Source organism: Myxine glutinosa, chromosome 8, assembly GCF_964187855.1.
Source record: "Myxine glutinosa chromosome 8, kmMyxGlut1.1, whole genome shotgun sequence".
Classification (NCBI taxonomy): Eukaryota; Metazoa; Chordata; class Myxini; order Myxiniformes; family Myxinidae; genus Myxine; species Myxine glutinosa.
In genome coordinates, this window is record NC_136268.1 from 58,694,930 (window position 1) to 58,703,448 (window position 8,519).

Below are 8,519 nucleotides of genomic sequence, written 5' to 3' on the forward strand. Positions count from 1 at the left end.
AGGAGAAGAAACCCAGGACCTTCCTCAGCTCCCCAACCGTGGCTGGCTTTCGGTTTTTCAATGACTGAACTGGTGCAGTTTCTGCCGGGTCCATGGTATAGCCCTCCTCGGACACCATCTTCCCCAGGAATCTCACTCTCCGCCTGAACATATTACATTTCTTTGGGGAGAGCTTCACCCCATGCTGTTGGTATCGCTGGAGTACGGTTTGATTGTGGTGGACATGGTCCTCAAAGGTTTTACTGTGGACTAAATTATCATCTAAGCATGGTCGGCAGATGTCGTCCCGAAGACCTCTTAGACACTCCTCCATGTTACGCTGGAACTCAGCCGGAGCAGAACTCAGGCCGAAGGGAATGCGAACCCACTCATATAGGCCCCAAGGGGTGATGAAGGCAGTGAGAGGCATACTTTCTTCATCCACGCTCCCTTGGTGGTATGCCTTCCCCTGGTCCAGTACAGAGAACCATGAACTTCCGCTCAGACAGTCTCACGTATCTTGAATCCGTGGAATTTGATGGCGATCTGGAATGGACTTACAATTGAGTTCCCTATAATCATAGCAGAGACGCAGGGTCCTATCCTTCTTCCATACACAAACAATGGGCGAGGAGTAGTGAAACCTTGATGGTTTTATCCACCCGCAATTCAACATATCCTGCAGGTACTCCGTCACCTCCTTGTGAAGTGGTTTTGGGACTGAGAGGTACGTCCGCTGGACTGGTGTTGCATCTTTGAGGGTGATGTGCATTTTCAGTGATGGAATGAAACCAACATCTTCCTTATTTCTGGAAAAAGCACAGCACTCCTCTTGCAGCATCTTCTTCACCGTCACCTCTTGCTCGGTGGTTAGACCATCAAGGCTGACTGGTGGATCCCATGCCACTTCTCCACTGAACTGTTGGCCATTTTCTGCATTGGGTAGAACACCGGACATGTCCTCACCATTTATATGAGGTGTCATGGTTGGTGTCGGCGAGCTTGCCGTCATTTCAAATGGCCTCACAGCTGCTGGGTAGCTGGTTGCAGGCCACTCCCCTCTAAATCTCCCGACTCGCCCCTCCCCTTCAAAACTCCCTCCTCCCGCCTCCCCTTCAGAAATACACCCTACCCTACCCTTCAAATCTCCCCCCCCCTTCTATTTTTCTCCACTTTTCCCCCCTCCCCCCTCCTCCTGAAAGCTGCCGCCTCCCCACTTCCTCTCCCTTCCAACTCTCACCTCCATCTCCTCCAACCTTCTTCCTCGCTTTCCCTCCGCCCCACCCCCCCCCCCCCATCAAACAACACCTCACTGTGCCAATCACCATCAAACCTTTCGTCCTCCTCATCCTTCCCTTTCTCCTAGCTATTCTGAAATCTCTGACACACTATCAACAGCTCTCCCTACCCCCCCATTTCCCCCCTCATCTTACTCTACCCCTCCCCTCCCCTGTACCTGATGCTCCCCCTCCCTCTTTCTTAACGGTATGGACCTCAAACACCCGGGGCCTTCACTCAAACTTGATTGATCTCTCAATACATCAAAATGGAGAAAATTGTCATGGGTACCGCAAGGCTAACCCCCGCTCTAGCAGGGAAAATGGCCTTAAAATGCATGTTGTTGTTGTTGTTGTTGTTGTATACAGGTTGCTTCTGACAAACCATACGTAATCTGCTTAACAGAAACTTTCTTCCTTCAAGATGTCTCTGATTCCTTAATATCTCTTCCTGGTTACTCCCTCCCGGTATGATACACCTGAGCCTCGGCCTGGAGGCGGGGTTGCTATCTTTATCAAAAACTCTCTTCCTCACTCTCCTTGCACTGCCCTCTCTCCACCCCACCCCCAGGAGTACCTCTGGCTACGGCTTCCTGTCCACTCCCACCTTTCATTCATATGTGTTCTGGACCGTCCTCCAAACAGTGATGACTCCATTTGCATCTCCCTGTCGGACAACATGGACCAACTTCTATCCACTCATCCCAACTCTCTCTTCCTCATATGTGGTGACTTCAACTGTCATCATGCCACCTGGCTGGGTGTGGGTTCCTCTCACACCAGCCATGGCACCTCAGCAAAGGACTTCTGCGACTCACTGGGACTGACACAATCTGTAAATTTCCCGACCTGGATCTCAGTCAATGGAGTGTCTTCTCTTATATATACTCAGAGGCAAAAGTTATTGTGACATGGAATTTTTTCATTGGTAATCTTGTGAATGAATTTTTGGATTTGAACCAGAGAAAGAGTGTGTTAAAATGGTCGAAGAAACGCAACCAAGCAGTTGTTGTTCGAATTGCACGAAATTTGCAAAAAGCATGACATATTCGAGAAAAATGGCCAGCAATGTTCACTTTAAAAGACCAGACAACCAGACGCTTATCATTTCCACTCAATGCAGTCTTAAGAAGTGCAGAAGTCAGAAAAACACCTCCATTCATCGTTCTGGAACAAGTTCGACATGCCACGCCTCGGGGAAAATGGTTCTTAATCAGAACAACGTTAATGTTTTACCCTGGATCCTGGACCCTGGATGTTACCCTGCAAGATCCCCTGATTTGTCACCCATTGAACACGTCTGGGATGAAATGGAGCGACGTTTACGACGTCATCCGAATCCTCCAACAACGCTGCAGGAACTCCGCCAAATCCTTCCTCAGATATGGAATGATCTTCCCCAGGACTTTCATCGACGTGTTGTGGCCTCAATGAGGCGAGGTGCCAGGCATGCATCAATGCACAAGGTGGACACACTCGCTACAGACCGTGTGAACTTGCTTGTGAACCCCCTCTTGTGTTGTGGCGCATTTTCATATGCCAGGTGCGCTGTTCTTATGGACTGTTGATCGTTACCACACCTTGAAACATTTGTCTTTCCATGTAATAACATTTCATTCGCGGCAGTAAAAGATTAACACTGATTCTGTTTGTTGTTTGTGTGTCACAATAACTTTTGCCTTTGAGTATACTTGGTTATGACTAACTTCCCTGCAAATGTCTGCTGCTCTTTCATCTGTCTGTTTCATCTGTTTCATAACCCATCTGTTTCATCTGATCTTCTGATCATTTCCTTGTTAAAGTGGACATCTCTCTGGCCATTCTCAGAGAGCCTCCTCAGTGCCGACGAGTCTGGCATTTCACTCAGGCTGACTGGCACTTCAAGCAGCCATCAATCATCTGGACTGGTCTCCCATCTCTACTGTCTCTGGCATCAACTCTTCCTGGGAATTCTTCCAAAGTAAACTGCTCTCTCTCATGCACAGATTTATCCCTTCTCATCTTCAGTTGTCGTACACTTCCTCCCGTCCATGTTACACTGAAGCTTGTGGTGAGGCAGTTGCCATGAAGCAACTTGCCTTCACCTCATGGAAGGCTAATCCAACTGAAGGTAATCAAAGTTCCTTTCACAAAGCTCAGAACAAGTGTGTGTCTACCCTCAGGAGAGCCAGGAAACAATATCTCTCTGCTCTCAAAACTGAACTCTCAAACCTGTCTCCCTCCCCTAAATCCTGGTGGCATCTGGTCAAATCTGTTTCTGGTGTTTGTTTCCCTTACCTCAAATGGCTATACAGCTGACTCCGCACGTGAAAAAGCTGAATGCCTCAACTCTGTGTTTGCCTCAAAATCTTGTGTTCCAAACCCGTCTCTCTCTGTACCCACCGTACCCAGTCTTACCCAGGTGCTCCTGGACTCTGTGTCCTTCTCTCCTGACAATGTGGAGAAGTTTCTGTCAATCCTCGACTCTGATTCTGCAACTGGACCAGATGGCATCAGCCCACGGGTCCTAAAATCCTGCTCTGCCGCTCGATCTCACCCTCTCTCTGTTCTCTTCACCCTCTCTTTTGATCAAGGTCATCTGCCATGTGCTTGGAAATAAGCCAACATTACCGCTTCACACAAAAAATGTGCGAAAACAGATCCTTGCAACGACAGACCAATCAGCCTGCTCCCAATAATCAGCAAGGTCATGGAATCAATCATCGCTTCTGACATCAAATTCTTCCTCTTCTCCAATGGCTTGATCTCGGATCATCAATTTGGATTCAGACCTGGTTACTCTACTCTGGACATGCTGCTTCTGCTTTCTCAACAATGGATGGAGGTCCTCAACGCCAAACAGGAAATTAGAGCTGTCTCCCTTGACATTTCACGTGCCTTCGATACGGTCTGGCACCCTGCTCTGCTCACCAAACTCTCCTCCTTTGGTGTCCATGGAAATCTCCACGCATGGCTGGCAGACTTCCTCTCTGGTCGTAGTCAACGGGTGGCCCTGAATGGGTTTCTCTCATCTCCTCTTCCTGTTCAGGCCGGAGTTCCCCAAGGCAGTGTTCTGGGGCCTGTGCTTTTTCTGGTTTCATCAATGATCTCTCTGACTCTCTTGAAAATCTTCTCTATCTCTTTGCTGACGACTCTACTCTCTGTCGCTCCATTGCTCATCCCTCAGATCGGCAGTCTGCAGCCTCCTCACTCTCTGCAGACCTGGACAAAATCACAGACTGGGCAAACAAATGGAACATGTCTTTCAATCCTGATAAATCTCACACTCTTACGATGTCTCTCCAAAAAGACCGACTGGACAACCGTCCCATCCACTTTCTCAACAATCCTCTCCAAGAAGTTCTGTCACTCAAGCTTTTGGGTCTCACTATTTGCCATGATCTTTCCTGGGAAAACCACATTTCCAAGCTGGCCTCCAAAGCCAGTCGCCAACTGGGCACCCTCTACCATGCAAAGTCCTTCCTTGGCACACCTGAGCTCCTCACCACATACAAGGCTTTCATCCGGGGCTCAATGGAATACTGTTCTCCCCTCTGGGCCGGTGCTACTGCCTCACACGTAGCTCGTCTTCACGCTGTTGAAACCAAAGCTTTCAGAATCATTGGAATCTCCCGCGATGAAGCTAACTCCAAGGGCCTTTCACTCACTCACTGCAGGCAGGTTGGTGGTCTTTCCATCTTCTACTGACTCCTCTCTGGCCTTGCCCCCCCAGCTCTCTCTGGGCTCTGTCCCCCAAATATTCCTACAGGTCGCACAAGATCTGCCTGCCTCTTATGGTTAAACTGCCAAAATCAAGACTTTCTGCTCACCTTCACTCCTTCATTCCTCTTTTCTCCCACCTCTGGAACAAACTCCCTCACTCTCTTCAATCCCACTCCATCCTCCAGGTCTTTAAAACAGCTGTTCACCACAATCTCTTATCCTCCCCCATCCAAAACCTTGATCTTTTCTACCCCCGCTAATTTCGGTCCCCTTGTGTTTTATACCTCTCCCCCCCCCCCCCCCCTTCCCATGCCTCCTCCCCCCAAGCCCTCTCCCTCCCACACTTCTCCCTGCTCTCAAATGTTGTGGTTGTGTGCTTCCCCTTCTCTCCCCATCTTGTCTTCCGCTCCCTCTTTTTGTATATTTTGTTTGTCTGGTTGATTTGTTTGTGAAATAAATGTTAGCTCTTTCACGAGCCTCGATTCAGTATACAAACAAAAAAAAAAAGAAAAAAAAAGGAAAACTATACGTGATAATACCATATGCAAAAACAGTGTTTAGACTTCAAACACTTTTCGAAACACTATCTTGCACCACGTTTCTAACCATGTTTAAATTTATGCTAAACATGTTTAGGAAGTTGATGGCTTGTGTTTATTAAACAGATGGTGTTTATGAATTTGACATTTGTGTTTAGGTTTTAAACATTTTTAGAAACGTTGTGCAAGAAAAGTGTTTAAAGTCACAAATGACGTGTCTACACCCATGTTTTCATGGTCAGTCATTACATTGACAACATTTACAGTGTTTAAAATATCTAGTTCACCATGCATTACCTCAACAATGGTGTATTGTGGTATTTCCATCCAACTTGTGTCCTTAACTCACAACTTGCAGAGTCATTGTCCTTCAGAAGGAAAATAATAATAATAATAATAATGCATTTATTTTATATAGCGCTTTTCAGGAAGCCCAAAGACGCTTTGACAGAGTGCAAAACATAATGCATAGCAAAACATAAAGACAATTGCAAAAAAGAAGAATCAATAGGGAAATATTCAAAGCACAAAGGAGGGAGAAGGAGAGGAGATAGTCAGGGGTTAGATGCTGTGGGTTAAATGTTGAATGCAGTGTTGAACAGGTGGGTCTTGAGTGATGTTTTGAATGTGGTGAGTGAGGAGGAGTCTCTGATGGTGTGAGGTAGCGAGTTCCAGAGGGTGGGAGCAGCGATGGAGAAGGCCCTGTCCCCCCAGGATCTAAATTTGGTCCGGATGGGGGGGGGGGGGGGGGGGTCAGGAGGTTGGTACCAGCAGAGCGGAGGTTGCGGGTGGGAGTGTGTCTGGAGAGGAGGTCAGCCAGGTAGGATGGGGCCAGGTTATGGAGGGCTTTGTAGGTCAAGAGGAGGATTTTGTACTGGATTCTCTGGGAGATGGGGAGCCAGTGAAGCTTGTAAAGGACGGGGGTGATGTTGTCACGGGTCCGGGAATGGGTGAGTAGACGGGCAGCGGAGTTCTGAATGTATTGGAGTTTATTGGTGATTGTTGAGGGTGAACCATAAAGGAGGCTATTGCAGTAGTCCAGACGGGAAGTGATGACGGCGTGGATGAGGGTTTCTGCAGCCACGGAGGAGAGGGATGGACGGAGACGGGCGATGTTTTTCAGGTGAAAGAAGGCTGTCTTTGTGATCTGTTTAGTGTATTTGTCGAAGGAGAGGGTTTTGTCAAAGATGATGCCAAGATTCCGGATGTGAGGGGAGGTGGATACTGGGAAACCGTCGATGTTGAGGGCAAAGTTATGGGTGGACTTGGTGAGCGTTTTTGGGCCAATGATGATTATTTCAGATTTATCACAGTTAAGTTTGAGGAAGTTTATTTGAAGCCAGGATTTTATTTCAGTGATGCAGTTTGTCAGGATAGAGTGGGTGGCGGTGGAGATGGACTTGGTGGAGATGAAAAGCTGGATGTCATCGGCGAAGCAGTGGAATTGGAGACCATGACGGCGGATTAAGTGACCGAGGGGGGACAGGTAAAGGATGAAGAGGAGGGGGCCAAGAACTGAACCTTGGGGGACACCTTGGGGGAGGGGAGCAGTGGGGGATTTGCAGTTATTGATGGAGATGAACTGACGTCTGTCAGAGAGGTATGATTTAATCCAAGAGAGGGCAGTGCCGGTAATGTTAAAGGTGGTTTCAAGTCGGGTGAGGAGGATGGTGTGATCGATGGTGTCAAAGGCGGCGCTGAGGTCGAGGAGGATGAGAATGTTGAGGTTGCCAGCGTCAGAGGAGAGGAGAAGGTCGTTGGTGATTTTGAGGAGAGCAGTTTCAGTACTGTGGTTGGAGCGGAATCCGGATTGGAATGTTTCATACAGGTTATTGGCAGAGAGGTGATGTTTGAGTTGAGTGGCTACAGCGCGTTCCAAAACCTTTGACAGAAAGGGTAGGTTGGAGATGGCTCTGAAGTTATTTAGGGTGTCAGGGTTTAGTCCAGGTTTTTTCAGAATGGGGGTAACAGCAGCAATTTTGAGGGATGGTGGGACGATGCCTGTAGACAGGGAGGAGTTTATTGTAGCAATGATAAGTGGAGAGAGAGCAGGAAGGGAGGCCTTGACAAAGCTGGAGGGGATGGGGTCAAGAGTGCAGGTGGCAGTTTTCATTCCGATGAGGAGTTCAGAGAGGTCAGTAGGGGAGACTGGGGAGAATTGAGACAGGGGATGGCAGGATAAGGGGGGGCAGGTGGTTTGAGGGGGAGCGGGTGCGGCGGTGGTCAAGCTGTTGTAGATGTTTTCAATTTTGCGTTGGAAGAATGAAAGGAAGGAGATGCAGTTGTCTATTGTGAATGACTGGGTGGTGGTGTTCAGGGGGCTGAGGAGTTTGTTTATTGTAGAGAAGAGTGCTTTTGGGTTTCCGGAGCCAGAGTGGATAATTTGAGAGTAGTAGGCGGAGCGGGCGTGGGAGAGGGCATCTTTATAGTGTTGTATGTGGTCCTTGTAGGCCTGGGAGTGAACTGTGAGACCTGTTTTATTGCGGAGTCTTTCAAGTTGGCGAGCACGAGTTTTCATCAGGCGGAGTTCAGGGGTAAACCAGGGAGCAGAATGGGTGAAAGAAACTGTTTTGGTTTTTATAGGCGCAAGTTGGTCAAGGCAGGAGGAGAGAGTGTGGTTGTAGTAGTCAGTGAGGTCAGAAGGGGTGTGGAGGTCAACGAAGGGAGAAGTGGACATTTTTTCAGAGAGGGTCGATGAGAATGAGGCAGGTGAAAGAGCGTTTAGCTTACGGAAGTTGATAGTGCGATAATGCCTTGGTGCTGGGGTGGGGATGTTGATGGTCAGAGTGATGGCTAGGTGGTCAGAGAGAGTGAGGTCGGAGCCAGAGAGATGGTGCAAAATTAGTCCAGTAGAGCAGACGAGGTCCAAAATGTGACCACGGTTATGGGTAGGAAAGTTGACATGTTGAGTGAGGTTAAAGCAGGTGAGTAAATCAGTGAAGTCAGTGGTTAGCGTGGAGTCAGTGGAGTCCATGTGGATATTGAAATCACCAAGGAGGAGGATTGAGGGGGAGAGGGAACA